Genomic DNA, 16,740 nt, shown 5'->3' with positions numbered 1-16,740 from the left:
GGTAGGTTGTTTCTTAGCACTCCAAGATATAAGATTACCACTAAGAAAAATAGAGTAGCCATAGGTAGAATGACGTGTTTCAATGCAACGAGCCCAATCAGCATCAGAATAACCAAGTATGTTGGGTTGGGTAGAGTGCCAAAAAAATAATCCATATGAAATAGTACCCTTGACATACCTTAAAATTCGTTTAACGACCTGAAAATGATCTAGAGTTGGAGCATGCAAGTGTTGCATATAGTTTCTAAGTCCATAACTATATTTGGTATGTACTTGACCTGACCCGGCATGGTCCATTTGGGTTGCACTTCACTCGAACAATTTATGGATAATCTTTTGAGAATAGTACAAGTTATGATTTATTAATATATTATAAGTTCTAATATATTAATATAAGATCATATTATTTAATTAGTATTGATCTATAATTAATCTAGGATTAATTTAGAGATCAAAGATACTACTAATTAAATATGGGCTTCTATATTTATATAGTGTGGGCTAATGCTTATTTGGAATGGGCTAGGCTTGCATGGAAAAGTCCATGGATACTCCACGGAGCTTTAACCCATGGATCTCATGGAAATGAAGAGACATGGGTATTAGGGTTTACATGGATGTAATCCTAATCCACCACACTATATAAAGGAGGCTTTGGTTCTTGAAATCACACTAGTTGACACTTGTTGATGTGAGTAAAGCAAGAGGGCCGATTTCAAGATAGTAGTGACTATTCTCTCAAAGTTCCAAGTTTGTGGTGATTTGTGATTTCCATTTGAGGCATCCACACTATTGTTGCTAGGCTCTAAAACTCCAACCAATCAACTACTACTACAAGGTAAGTATTTCTACTAGCTTTATATGATTCATGTTCCCCATGCCATGCTAGTTAGGATATGAACCTTGGAAAAATAATTATTTGCATGTATCTTAGACAAACATAGATCCAAGGTTTATTAGGGTTGCATGTACACTTAGGAAGTGTTAGAATGCTCAAAACCCATCAGCAAGAACTGACTCACTAGATTGACTGCATAAGACAAGTCCAGACGTGTAATAGTGAGATATTGCAAAGCACCCACCAAAGAACGAACCATCATTAGTATAAATCACCTCAAGACCAAGAAAATAACTCAACTTGACAAGATCCTTTATAGCAAACTCACGATTTAAACGTGAGATGCAAGAGGTGATAAACTGTGGTTGGTTACCTGTAAGAATCAAGTCATAAACATAAACCAAAAGATAAAGTATACAGGTACCCCTTTTATAAACGAAAAGAGAGGTGTCGGCACGACTACAAACAAAACCAAGAGTAGTAAAAAAAGAACTCGGTCGTCGAAACCAGGCACGCGGAGCTTGCTTGAGGCCATATAAAGCTTTCTGTAGGCGGTACACATGATTAGGAAACTTAGGATCGAGAAAACCAGGAGGTTGTTCCATATATACAGTTTCAGTGAGATGACCATTTAAAAAGGTGTTCTTAACATCTAGTTGACGAAGTGACCACCGATTTAATACTGCCAAGGACAAGACTATACGAATAGTAGAAGCTTTTACAACTGGAATAAATATCAAAGAATAATCAAGACCTGGCACCTGTGTAAATCCTTTTGCAACAATACGCGCCTTAAAATGATCAAGAGAGCCATTAGAGTTGTATTTCGTACGAAAAACCCATTTAGAGCCAACAACATTTGAACAAGTAGGTCTAGGAACTAACACCCATGTATGATCAGTTTGCAAGGCATGCATTTCTTCTTTCATGGCAGAAAACCATTTGGGATCTTTAACAGCACTTTTAAAACCACGAGGCTCCTTATTGGAAAAAAGAGCAAGATGAAGAGGGTGGTGCTTAAGTGAAGAAAGATCAGCAAGATACTTTGGATTTGCTTTAGTAATATCTTTGCCTCGTGTAATCATAGGATGATGAGTTTGTTCCGTAGATGAACCAACAGCTTGGGATGGGGACGAAACACAAGGAGTAGCGGCTGAAGCAGGGATAGGCTCAATGACATATTGGCATAAGGTGCAGCCTGTTGCATTCGTTGAAATAGGCGACCCACAATTTCACGAGTCCGGAGAAGCTAGACCAGTGGACATAGAATCTGGAGCAGGCGTAGAATGGTGAGTAGTGGTAGATGTCACAACTAGAAATTCTGTGTCTTGTAATCATTACATTCAAGTAAAATGTAGAATCAAAAACTTAAAAGCATGTATGATGCTTACTCTATGACATCAAAATTTTCAATCAAATACACCATACAAGTATTACAAATAGTCAACAAACAATTGGAAACCCTAGAAGTTCTTGTTTAGGTCCACTTTGGACTAGGACTTCCTTATTGGACTCAAAGGACCAATAAGCTTCCAATTTAACTATCATGGGCTTAGAACCTTTAAATGGGCTCTAATTGGACCCACTTTCATTTGTTCCAACATTTTGGGCCACATTGGGCCTAGAATGAAATAAATTAAATATTATGAACCATATTTAACTTAAACTAGCCCAACAAAGTATAAAAATCACACTTATATTTTATAGGGCCAACAATCATTAAACTTAACTCTAATATGGGCTTAAACATAAGAAGCCCAATATTCTCCCTTTCCTTCTTCACTTCTCAGCCCAACAACCCAACATGGAGGAGGGTTGACTTTCAATTGCCACCTCATTATTATCTCTTGGTTCTCCACGCAACATATCTCATACTTCCATGCATATATCACCTCCAGGTCTACTTCTTCCTCTCTCTCTCTCTCTCTCTCATTCTCGGCCGATTTCAAACACACACACACACATACACAATTCTCTCACAAATCTCTCAAGGAAACTCCCTCCACTCTTCATCAAGATCTCGAATTTTAGAAGGTTTTTCAAGAAGATATTTCCACAAATTCTTCATCTAAGGTAAGATTATGCTTGGATCTATGATCTAGATTCTTTGTTTTATCAAACATCTCTTTCTAATCCATGTAAAAATCATGATCACTCTCTTAGAAACTCCCTAAGTTCGAAATCAACAAGGGAAGACTTGTTAGAGCCGAAAACAACATCAAACTTCCTCCAATCTTCTCCAAAACCGAAACCCAACTCAAGGTGAGCTTCATACCCCCTATTTTTCGGTTTTTATAAGTTTTGTGGGGGGGGGGGAATACAAGCAAATGTGTGGATCTATGAGTATATGTATGCTTTGTATGATTTCTATGCTTATTTACATGTTCTTATGTGATTATGGTGTTGAATCTAGTCAAAAAGTTCTTAAAACCGAGAATTGCATTAGGATGTATGAAACAAGTATAAAACATATTATTACACACAAATCATTTCTAGAAAAATAACCAAGTTGGTTGATATGAACTCCTTGGGCTAAAAATCCCATTTTTGGACTCAAAATGTTAAAAATATACGGTTAAAGGGCCCAAAATGACAAAATACAAATTCTGATGGATGAAATGAGTCAAAACAGTTTCAACAATGTATTTTTCTGGAAATATTCTCTTCGAAGGATTAAATGTGAAATTTTTAAGCATATTGGGCCAAAAATGAACTTTTCGGCCCAATAAAGTCCAAATTGCGAGATTTTCAAATTAGAGGGGCTGAAACTGTATTTTTCTGTAAAACAGGGGACTACTAGTGCTCCAAGTCCATTTCAAGGGTTAAAAATGCTTTTCATATTTAAAAGGGACCAAAAATGCAAAGATTTACTATTTTGGGCCAAAAGTGCAAAAATTGCGAAAATAAGGGTTCCAGCCTAGAAAATTTTCATTTGAGGGACCAAAACTGTTTTTTTAATAACTTTGAGCTGAAAAATACCTTTTCTACAAGTTTTGATACTAAAGTGTCAAGAAAAATGGCTTAAGGACTAAAATAGAAATTCTTTATACAAAGGGTCCAAAAGTGTAAATTCATCCAAAAGAAAGGGGCTGAAAAATGTAAAATTCTAATGTTTTAAACAATAAATCCGACATGATGAATTACTAGTACCTCGCCTATCAGTTAAATATAATACACATTTAACACCAAAAATCGTTATCAAACGAATTGATTCGGCCTCGAATCAATAACGAATCCGAAATTACTAATACTACGATACTTCAATACACACGCAGAAATCTCGGGAATTCAATACACACGTGGATATTTCGGGAACTCAATACACACGTGGGAATACACCAGACGTCGATACACCGTCTTTGGGCCCGAAAGTTTCAAATCGTGCTTGTTGGGCCTAGATAGCCCAATGATATGATCTTTAGGCCCGCAGGAAACTCGCTTACATGTAGTTGGGTCTTATATGACCTAATTCTGTGTAAAAGGACTTTTACAGGCTTTGTGCTGTTGGACCCCAAGGGTTCTCTGGTGCTGCTAGTAAAGTCGAGAATTCACCAAATACGAGGCGGGCTAAGGGCCCTTCGCATTCACGATAGCCTTGAACGACTTATGGAAAAATATCGGGGGCTTTGCACCCTCTTTTCCTCCTTGGTCGTGGGGCTATGAGAAGTCCAAGTGATTGGATTAAGTGAATAGTGCGAACGACGCCTAAGGGATCGTTTGTATAGTTGTAAACTAGTCATTTTCATTAATGGGTGTTTATAACAATTCACAATCCATAATTAATCCAACGTCACCGGGACTCAACAAATACACCCGTCGCAACGAAATAATAAAATAATAATCATTTGATGCAAGGTATTAGGAAAACATCAGGTTTTCCTAGGGTTTTCAATTAATACACATACGAGTTACATATCGAGTTTTACAAATGGTACTTTTACATCTATAGAAAACAAACAAGCATACTTATGGATCTTCACCCTTTTTATACTATGCTCTTTTCAGAAAATATCGGATTTTCTGGCGATTTTCAAAACAATACAAACCATTATGTTTCAAACATTACTTATGAACTCACCAACATTTCATATGTTGACGTTTTTCAAAATACTTGTATTCTCAGGTAACAGGTAAATTGAAAAAGGAAAATGTACTCAGTAACGTCTTGCTGTTGTTTTAATTAGCATCGAACAATTTACTTTTGGGCATGTAATATTTTGGATCAATGTACTGAATGTAAACGCTACTAGTTGTAATATTCCAATGCTTGGTAATTGTCACACCCGAAAACCAAGAACGGCGGAAACGTTCTGGGGCAGAGGACATCATGTATATTATCAACAACAATGTAAAGTAGTAAACAAGCAACAACATCATCCATTGCATTAATAAAATAATTACTCTGTCAAATTTTGATAAACACTAAAGCATAAATCAAAATGAAAGATAAGTCTTGAATAAGCTCCATCTTCCTTTCTCCTTGCATCGGTACCTGTCTATGATGACCTGAGGATACAAGTAATTTTGAAAGCGAGTATCAGCTTTAAAGCTGGTGAGATCATAAGTATTTAGTGGCTTTATTTGTATGTAAGAATTTGTAAGTCTATGTATTGTAAGAATCTGTAAGTGTATATGAACTTTAAGTATTTGTAAGCGTTTGAAAAACTCTAGAATCCCTATGATTCCTTCTAGTATATGAAGGTGTCTTCTACCAAGACCTATCTGTTCTGTGTGTGTGTGTCTCTTGTAAGAGTATGTATTTTCCAAAGTATAACTATCATTATCCAAAAATATAGTTTGTACATTTATGTTTAAGTGAGGTTATCACTAAAAATATGTAATGGAAAAATTAACGTAGTACTACAACGTAGCTCTAAAAGGACTACTACTGTACTACCTACCTTAAACCGGATTTTAGGCTAAGGCATTCTGTGATAAATTGCTCCATACTATCGACTGTAACAACGACATACGAATGGTCGTAATAACGGAATGACGTTTGGCACCCGCAGACCTGCAGGTCTGGTTGTAGCTAGCAGCAAGGTGTAGGATTGTCAATCCAGCATAGATCTATACGCAAACTCAACGCTCCCCCTTCAAGAGACTCTGGCCGCAACTCAAGTCATGAGGTTTTAAGTCATGCTCCGATTTAAATCACAGTAATTAACGTATCCTCGTATATGTAATGTAATGTACTGTTCTAGCTGTAATGTAATGAACTGTTCTAGCAAGTATAGTAATGTAATGAACTGTTCTAGCAAGTATAGTAATGTAATGAACTGTTCTAGCAAGTATAGTAATGTAATGAACTGTAATGTTCTATGTGTGCTAGCTGTAATGTAATGAACTGTTCTAGCAAGTATAGTAATGTAAACGTTCTAGTATAGTTGTATATGTTCTCGTCCTAGTATAGTTGTATATGTAATGTACAGTAATGTTCTAGAAAGTATTGACTCATGAATGAATTGACTCATTGTATGATATCGCGTTCTAGTAATGGTTCTAGTATCTTCCTGAACTACCCCTATGGTAGCTTACTAGTAATCTAAGTGGTACGTATGGACGTGGATGTATACCCTTGCTACCCAAGGGCATAGGATGAACTGGAAGGACCTTTTATGTCTTTATATGTACACATGATATATAACTAATATTTAAACGACCTTCGGACGAGTATCCGATATCCCACCAGACCACATCTCAAGGCGTGAAAAGGAAATAGGGTGGATAGCCTTCCTAAGCCTTTTAAACATTTCTTATATAACTATACATATAGAGGCATGCAATTTATAATATAAAAGCATAAATAAGTTTGGTAAAACATTTGAAACATAAATATTAGTTTAAGGAAAGATCGACTTGATGTCAATCTATAAAACAATTTGAAGGCATAAGTTTGATAAAACAATATAAGTACAAGGAACATTTGTTTGAAACACAGTTGTAAATAAGTTTGAAATATGATAAACAAAGTAAGAGGTACAGTGTAATAAGTAGTTTGAAACATATAAAATGTTTATAAAAATCATTTGAAGGAAACTGTTTGGTAAAACGGCTAATAAGTAGCCAAATCTTTTGAATGTTGTATATTAATCACATGTGATTGATGTAATAAGTAATATAATCCTACTTACTAATCACATGTGATTGACATAATAAGTAGCATGATTCTACTTGTATCCCCCCCTTCCCCCCCATAAAACATTTAAAATAGTTTAAAACATTAATTAAGGGGTATGAACTCACCTGCAGTATGTGACTGGAATTGAACGGACTGTTATCGTACGGAAGGATCGGACAAGTGCTTGGTGTCAAGTGAAGACTTAAACACACACAATGATCCTAATTACATATGAAGACATATGTATATAAATAATTAGAGATTTAATCACTAATTATACAAGTATAAATATTTAACGCGAGGACAACACTTTTGGTCAAGTGCTAGGAGGCTAATGGGTTGCAACAAAGGAATGCAATGCCCCTAATGGAAGTTTAAGGTCAAAAGACCATATTCATTGGAGTTTACGGCCCAGGGGAGTAAGCTCCTGGCCGTAAACTCTCAACCAAGGCTTGGAATGGTACATTGAACTACTACAACCTTAGTGGGAATTGTTTCAAGGCCTATGCAAGTGCTTGGGCACCATATTGACTCCTTTGGGGAGTTTACGGCCCAAAGACCCTTTTCCCTTGGAGTTTACGGCCGTAAACTCCCTTGGGAGGGTTCTTATGGTTCTTTCAAGTCTCTATAACAACTAGGAACAATTCTAGGCTTTAATACTTGGCTTAAGGAAGGTTTATGGCACTAAATGGTACCATTTTATGGAGTTTACGGCCTTGGAACCTTTTCGGCCGTAAACTCCCTCACACATCGGGTTCTAAATGTTTTAGTTAGTCCAAAACTCATCTAGGTACATGCCCTAATTGTCTCATGGCCTAAGGAAGTGTCTAGGGTGTCCTTTGACCCCTTTATGGGAGTTTACGGCCCAAGATCCACTCTTGGCCGTAAACTCTTCAATACTTGTGCTTTTCTTTTGTTTCCTAGGTCCTAAACACATTAAGGTATTTGCCTAAAATAGAGTCCAAGCCTTTGGGGGTGATTAGGGCACTCTTAGCCCTTGAAAAAGGGGTTTACGGCCCAAGAGCACATCCTTGGCCGTAAACTCCTAAAATGTACATGGTTTTGATTGATTTCCAGTCTCTAATGCTCATACATAACATCCTAAGCTAGTTACCTAACAAGGAAATGGGACTAGATGGCCTTTAGGCTTGATTTTGGAGTTTACTCCCCAAGAACGTTCTTGGGCGGTAAACTCCCGGATCTTGTATTTTGGACATGTAAATAATGTTATTAAGCATATAACAAGTATTAAAACACATCTAGGAAAGTAGACTCACAATCTGGGATGAAAACCCGAAGATCCGTGAGAGAGAAATTGGCTTTTCTCTAATTGGAATTCAACTAATGAACCAATTTGGTTCAGAATTCTATTTATAGTCCCGAGATTTTTGGCAGAAAATATTTCTATTCTCGGAATGGATTCTAATGATCTAGGGTAATGGAATTACAGTGTTGCACAAAATCCTAGTGCATCCACTCTCCTAATATATCTTTAGGTGTAAAACCCTGAAACTGCCAAACTTATACCATAACTCTGAATTTTCACTGTAACTGCTCTACTTCTATTGGATTGAAATGGTTGTATTAGAATGGAAATTTCGGGTTGTCACATCATCCCCCTGTTAAAGGGAATTTCGTCCCAAAATTAGGATTTAGGCAAGGAAGTATGCACAATTGATCGAGTCGTGAGGAGGAAACTTCCTAATCGATTGGTTCTAGCGTACTTAAGTGAAATCGGGCTCTCGGTTGGCATTCCAACGAACCTCCACTAACTGGCGACGGCGTTGCTTCGTCCGCTTGACCTCTCAGTCGAGGGTCACTATGGTTCTAGTACGAAGGCGAGGACTCGATGAGTGGACTTGCAAGAGTCCTAACGGAAAGGTATGGTTTCACGATCGAGATGCGAAGGGTAGATTGTACGTTACTGAGTTCGCGGAGAAGGTCTAGTTTGTGAGAGGCACAGGACCGATTCTAATAAGAATCTCGGAGGTCCTAACTATATTGGATTTAGCTTTCCACGCTTTACAAAGCGTATTAAGCCTTTCCCCAAAGTGAGTTATCTTAAAGAACTTGGTCACTCACTTGGAATTTCAAAGGTTCCTTTTCTTGTGTAACTTCCCAGTCACAGGCCACCCCTTGCTGGGTCAAAGTCGTACGAGTTTCTGAATGAACTAAAGCAGCAGGTCGGTAAGACCCAGAATTTGGCGAAAAACTGTCGGCGTCTCTGGTGTTGATAAATGCTCAACGGTTCTGGCAAATTAAAGAAGTGCTCAAAATTTCTCACATTGCTAACAGTGTGTCATAGAAATTTGACTCTTCAATTTCAAAAATCGTGCCTAGAGAACTTCACGAGAAGTTCCTCTGAAGGAATGTTTCCATGGGCTTTCTTCTTACTACGAGGGTAGATAAGTAAGTCATTTCATGGAGAAATGACGAATTGATCCAAGTAAGAAAGACGTACCCTATTCATCTAGCTCATGAAAACTATGGGCGTATTGGTCCTATCCGAAGGGTATCACTACGGACTCAAAGTGTCCGCATCGATTTCGGAAGATAGTCTTCCAGACATCCTTCCCTAACACATCGAACTGGTGATATTCGGATCTCAGGTCCATTCCTGGAAGTAGTTTCTTTCGTTGCGTGTGCTCAAGCATTTTGTCTATGCGAGGCAGAGATAATGATTTCTAATGAAAATTTTTGACGGAGTCCTCGATATCCGAGGTACATATGATGCAATCCGTCGATCCCTGGAAGAATATGACCGGGGTTCTCCAGGGTGAGAAGCCTAGTCTTCTAATTCTATTTCTGCGCACTTCGCTAAGTTGTTTGTACTGTTCTGGTATCTCTGTGGGTGTTGAAACTATAGGGCGATCGGTTTATGGGAGTCGTACTGGGTTCTAAGTTTGTTCACATGACGATGTGATTACTCGTATACTTAGGCAGTTCTCCGTCCTGAAGTTCATTTTATACTTCATACAGGGCTTCACGATCACAATCTCGTGTATACGAGTCGTATATAATTAAGATTGAAAAGGTAGTCGAATAACTGATTCTTCCTTACCCTCACATACCAATGAGGAAAAGAGAAGGAGAAATCATTAATTCTAAACCCGTAGAACCTTGATTATATAATACTCTTATGTATACATTCCTCAGTGATAGATCATTCGCATGAATTCCTGGATTGAACTTGACGTACTGCATGAGTGGTACTTCGGGGATTTCTTCGGAAAGAAAATAACTAAGAGGTACTCCTGGAATGAGTACTTCGGGGATTTCTTCGGAAAGAAATTAACTAAGAGGTACTCCTGGAATGAGTACTTCGGGGATTTCTTCGGAAAGAAATTAACTAGGAGGTACTCCTGGAATGAGTACTTCGGGGATTTCTGATATGACGGCTTCGCTGGAAAAGTGATCTAGAAGAAAGAGATGCACGCATGAAGCTGTTTTCGTGAGGATTAATTTTAATCGAGTCGTATGATAATGTCGGAATCATACTGAAATTTAAAGACATTAGATTTGAACATAAGACGTTTACAGACAAAACACAACCGTGCAACCATGAACAAGAGTTACAGTACTTTAGATTTACCACAAGACTATTGCTGCGAATAAGATATACTACAAAAGACTAGTATATGCAGCACGAGAATCCCTATACAGATAGGATCTCGCAAAAAGGTAAGACTCTAGTTGCACTAGTTTTGGATAGTTTATAAGTCTGTTACAACGAAAATGCCTAAGTTACATTGGACGTGGTTCCGGAGCAGGTTCTCCTACAGCTGTGATCCTGAGAATTTTCCCGTCTGCGCCAGAATTCTGCGTTATCGGGCAATCTTTCTTGAGGTGTCCAATCTCACCGCATTGGTGACATATCTGGACAGTACCGACATCAGTGGAGGAGGTGAAGTGTCGGGTAGGAGTTATGGGAACACGGGTTCTTTCCTTGATTTCCTTCTTCAGGCAATCTCTTTTATAGTGCCCAAACTCACCACAATTATAGCAATCTAGGCTTGCCCCAGTGGTAGAGGTAGTTCTACAGAAACGAGCGATGTGCCCTATCTTGTTGCAATTTACGCATTCCAAGACTCGGCACATTCCCTTGTGGTGGTAATTGCACCGGTCGCAATTTGGGAGTGTTCCTTTGTATGGTCTGCTCGGTACTGGGATGGCAGAGGTTTCCGCTTGCTGTTGTTGCGTGGAAAGTTTTCGGGGTTTCTTGCGTTCTTTCTGAGTTTGACGCTTCCGTTTCTTGTTCTTTTATTTTTGACTTTGCGGGCCTGAGGCCGTTACCGTTGGGTGACTTCCTGGATGGATATCACGATTGGAAACTTCATTCCCATCAACAGCATTGACTGTGCTGTTAGCGCTACGGTGTGCAAGTACCGCGGTTACGGCAGCCACTACGGCAGCGGTAACTGCCGTTTGAAAGGTGGCGGCGTCCATCGGAAAAGTAGAGGTCTCGTTGCTTGGCTGGTCGTTTCCGGATGACGACATGATCCTGTAACATGTAAGATAAGGATTTTATGAGCGATTCTGGTTGACCCTGATGTACTTAGATTGTTCATGAAAAGAGTAAGAGTATGATCTCGAAAGTTTGACCTACATCCCTATGATGCAGTCCTGGTAAAGAATGAAAGTATGTTCGCTATGGTTTGACCTACATCCCTATGATGCAGTCCTAGTACGGTATGGTAGTATGTTCGTAGAATGGTCTCAAGACGTTTGTCGTTCGAGCTGAGGTATCGTGGGTTGGTGAATAACAAGATCCAACCACTAAAAGAGACTTGGAAATGTCTCCGGGGATAAATCACCATAGTCCAATGACTTGACTAAAGTATGATTCAGATAGACTCCAATGAAAGTAAGATAAAAGTACTTGAATGAAGAATGACAAAAAAGTTAGCCGGCTGTCAATATCTTTGATATTCACGATGTAAAGGTTCAGGAAAATGACCTTGTAAAGGTCTTACATCATATCCACAGAAGATAGTTCCTGACAGCATAAAGACCTAACTAAAGTACTTACGGAACAAGATGATTTCATAGAAAATGCCACATCGGGCATAGACAGAAAGTGATTCCTTTTTATAAGGGAAATAAAGTAAAGCGTCTACTACTGGCGACGGTCATCCCTCTGGTGAAATCTCAGTTCAGCCAATTGACGTTCCATGTCAAGTAGGTGTCTTTCGCACACCATCTGGCGTACTCGGAGCCCTATGACTTCGGCTAGTGATTCAGCCAGTGCTTGCAACAGGGTTTCATGGTTTCTCTCTGATCTCTCGTGAGCATCTTCTAGACGAACGGTGCGGAGGGTATGCATTCTAGCATAGGCAACTACTTCTGTAACCTGATTTAGGGCTGTCCTGCCTTGAACCTCATTTTGGGCCTCTCTGCGGACCAAGATTGGCAAGACTATATCTGCTAAGCCCTCATTGCTCAAGTCGTAAAATCTTCGGTCGCCGTCAAATAGCATAGACTGCTCTTGTCCTTGGCTCCCTGTTTTCGAGCATTCCACTCACTCAGGGTCGGGCCATGAAAAGCCGGACGAGGGTTAGGAATTGGAAAGGAGCTGCTTGGGGTAGGTTCTCAACCTCTGGTTCGGAGTTAGCATCATACGAAAAGTCTTCATCACGGTGATCATCCAAGGGGATAGGATGATCAATAACTTGTTCTTCTCCAACCCGACCAGCTATGACTTCATTAGGAAGATACTGGTTGTCAAGGGGATGGAGCCCAGTTATGATTTATATGCGAGAATTTAGGGTAAGAGAATAATTATTAGACGAACTATCTAGATAATTATTTAGAAAACCTTCATTAGTTACATCGCTATTTGTGAAGTGCATACCAGCTATGTGTAATCTAAACAGGATAGACCTTCGAATAAGTGACCTTAATTCCAAATTCACACAGAATAGGGGTTAGGCAAAATTATCACAGATTCTAAGTCTATAACATCCTAATTACATATAGCCTTAGAGCATCCACTTAGCAACTATCAACTTAGTAATGAAGACCCCGTTTTACTTCTCAAGTATAAAGTACTTATAGTAACACCAAATACTCCTATAGTATTTTAAATTTATTGTTATGTTCTATTGTTCTCATTGTGGTAGGGTTGGTAAGATTTTAGCATTGTTGCAACCACACACTTAAACTTAGGCACATGCTAGTCAACCCTCGGATAATATAGGTGATCAGTCTATATCTTCCCAGTTTTGACCATATGTCTCTAAGCCCACTTGTGTTGCCCAACAATCGTAATTCTTTTGTATTGTCCTAGTGACACTGATTTTTTGTATGAATGCAGCACGTATACTTACTTAAATATTTTACTATTTAAAGTATAAACTCTTGGTCAGAGTATTTTTAATCCCTTATGTATTTATAGTTAGTATATCTTTTATGGGTTGATATACTTAAGTCACTATAAACAATGCTCTGATACCAATCTGTCACACCCGAAAACCAAGAACGGCGGAAACGTTCTGGGGCGGAGGACGTCATGTATAATATCAACAACAATGTAAAGTAGTAAACAAGCAACAACATCATCCATTGCATTAATAAAATAATTACTTTGTCAAATTTTGATAAACACTAAAGCATAAATCAAAATGAAAGATAAGTCTTGAATAAGCTCCATCTTCCTTTCTCCTTGCATTGGTACCTGTCTATGATGACCTGAGGATACAAGTAATTTTGAAAGCGAGTATCAGCTTTAAAGCTGGTGAGATCATAAGTATTTAGTGGCTTTATTTGTATGTAAGAATTTGTAAGTCTATGTATTGTAAGAATCTGTAAGTGTATATGAACTTTAAGTATTTGTAAGCGTTTGAAAAACTCTAGAATCCCTATGATTCCTTCTAGTATATGAAGGTGTCTTCTACCAAGACCTATATGTTCTGTGTGTGTGTCTCTTGTAAGAGTATGTATTTTCCAAAGTATAACTATCATTATCCAAAAATATAGTTTGTACATTTATGTTTAAGTGAGGTTATCACTAAAAATATGTAATGGAAAAATTAACGTAGTACTACAACGTAGCTCTAAAAGGACTACTACCGTACTACCTACCTTAAACCGGATTTTAGGCTAAGGCATTCTGTGATAAATTGCTCCATACTATCGACTGTAACAACGACATACGAATGGTCGTAATAACGGAATGACGTTTGGCACCCGCAGACCTGCAGGTCTGGTTGTAGCTAGCAGCAAGGTGTAGGATTGTCAATCCAGCATAGATCTATACGCAAACTCAACGCTCCCCCTTCAAGAGACTCTGGCCGCAACTCAAGTCATGAGGTTTTAAGTCATGCTCTGATTTAAATCACAGTAATTAACGTATCCTCGTATATGTAATGTAATGTACTGTTCTAGCTGTAATGTAATGAACTGTTCTAGCAAGTATAGTAATGTAATGAACTGTTCTAGCAAGTATAGTAATGTAATGAACTGTTCTAGCAAGTATAGTAATGTAATGAACTGTAATGTTCTATGTGTGCTAGCTGTAATGTAATGAACTGTTCTAGCAAGTATAGTAATGTAAACGTTCTAGTATAGTTGTATATGTTCTCGTCCTAGTATAGTTGTATATGTAATGTACAGTAATGTTCTAGAAAGTATTGACTCATGAATGAATTGACTCATTGTATGATATCGCGTTCTAGTAATGGTTCTAGTATCTTCCTGAACTACCCCTATGGTAGCTTACTAGTAATCTAAGTGGTACGTATGGACGTGGATGTATACCCTTGCTACCCAAGGGCATAGGATGAACTGGAAGGACCTTTTATGTCTTTATATGTACACATGATATATAACTAATATTTAAACGACCTTCGGACGAGTATCCGATATCCCACCAGACCACATCTCAAGGCGTGAAAAGGAAATAGGGTGGATAGCCTTCCTAAGCCTTTTAAACATTTCTTATATAACTATACATATAGAGGCATGCAATTTATAATATAAAAGCATAAATAAGTTTGGTAAAACATTTGAAACATAAATATTAGTTTAAGGAAAGATCGACTTGATGTCAATCTATAAAACAATTTGAAGGCATAAGTTTGATAAAACAATATAAGTACAAGGAACATTTGTTTGAAACACAGTTGTAAATAAGTTTGAAATATGATAAACAAAGTAAGAGGTACAGTGTAATAAGTAGTTTGAAACATATAAAATGTTTATAAAAATCATTTGAAGGAAACTGTTTGGTAAAACGGCTAATGAGTAGCCAAATCTTTTGAATGTTGTATATTAATCACATGTGATTGATGTAATAAGTAATATAATCCTACTTACTAATCACATGTGATTGACATAATAAGTAGCATGATTCTACTTGTATCCCCCCCTTCCCCCCCCCCCATAAAACATTTAAAATAGTTTAAAACATTAATTAAGGGGTATGAACTCACCTGCAGTATGTGACTGGAATTGAACGGACTGTTATCGTACGGAAGGATCGGACAAGTGCTTGGTGTCAAGTGAAGACTTAAACACACACAATGATCCTAATTACATATGAAAACATATGTATATAAATAATTAGAGATTTAATCACTAATTATACAAGTATAAATATTTAACGCGAGGACAACACTTTTGGTCAAGTGCTAGGAGGCTAATGGGTTGCAACAAAGGAATGCAATGCCCCTAATGGAAGTTTAAGGTCAAAAGACCATATTCATTGGAGTTTACGGCCCAGGGGAGTAAGCTCCTGGCCGTAAACTCTCAACCAAGGCTTGGAATGGTACATTGAACTACTACAACCTTAGTGGGAATTGTTTCAAGGCCTATGCAAGTGTTTGGGCACCATATTGACTCCTTTGGGGAGTTTACGGCCCAAAGACCCTTTTCCCTTGGAGTTTACGGCCGTAAACTCCCTTGGGAGGGTTCTTATGGTTCTTTCAAGTCTCTATAACAACTAGGAACAATTCTAGGCTTTAATACTTGGCTTAAGGAAGGTTTATGGCACTAAATGGTACCATTTTATGGAGTTTACGGCCTTGGAACCTTTTCGGCCGTAAACTCCCTCACACATGGGGTTCTAAATGTTTTAGTTAGTCCAAAACTCATCTAGGTACATGCCCTAATTGTCTCATGGCCTAAGGAAGTGTCTAGGGTGTCCTTTGACCCCTTTATGGGAGTTTACGGCCCAAGATCCACTCTTGGCCGTAAACTCTTCAATACTTGTGCTTTTCTTTTGTTTCCTAGGTCCTAAACACATTAAGGTATTTGCCTAAAATAGAGTCCAAGCCTTTGGGGGTGATTAGGGCACTCTTAGCCCTTGAAAAAGGGGTTTACGGCCCAAGAGCACATCCTTGGCCGTAAACTCCTAAAATGTACATGGTTTTGATTGATTTCCAGTCTCTAATGCTCATACATAACATCCTAAGCTAGTTACCTAACAAGGAAATGGGACTAGATGGCCTTTAGGCTTGATTTTGGAGTTTACTCCCCAAGAACGTTCTTGGGTGGTAAACTCCCGGATCTTGTATTTTGGACATGTAAATAATGTTATTAAGCATATAACAAGTATTAAAACACATCTAGGAAAGTAGACTCACAATCTGGGATGAAAACCCGAAGATCCGTGAGAGAGAAATTGGCTTTTCTCTAATTGGAATTCAACTAATGAACCAATTTGGTTCAGAATTCTATTTATAGTCCCGAGATTTTTGGCAGAAAATATTTCTATTCTCGGAATGGATTCTAATGATCTAGGGTAATGGAATTACAGTGTTGCACAAAATCCTAGTGCATCCAC

Source organism: Lactuca sativa, chromosome 9, assembly GCF_002870075.4.
Source record: "Lactuca sativa cultivar Salinas chromosome 9, Lsat_Salinas_v11, whole genome shotgun sequence".
NCBI lineage: Eukaryota > Viridiplantae > Streptophyta > Magnoliopsida > Asterales > Asteraceae > Lactuca > Lactuca sativa.
The sequence above is the reverse complement of the archived record's forward strand: the minus strand, read 5'-3'. Positions refer to the sequence as shown.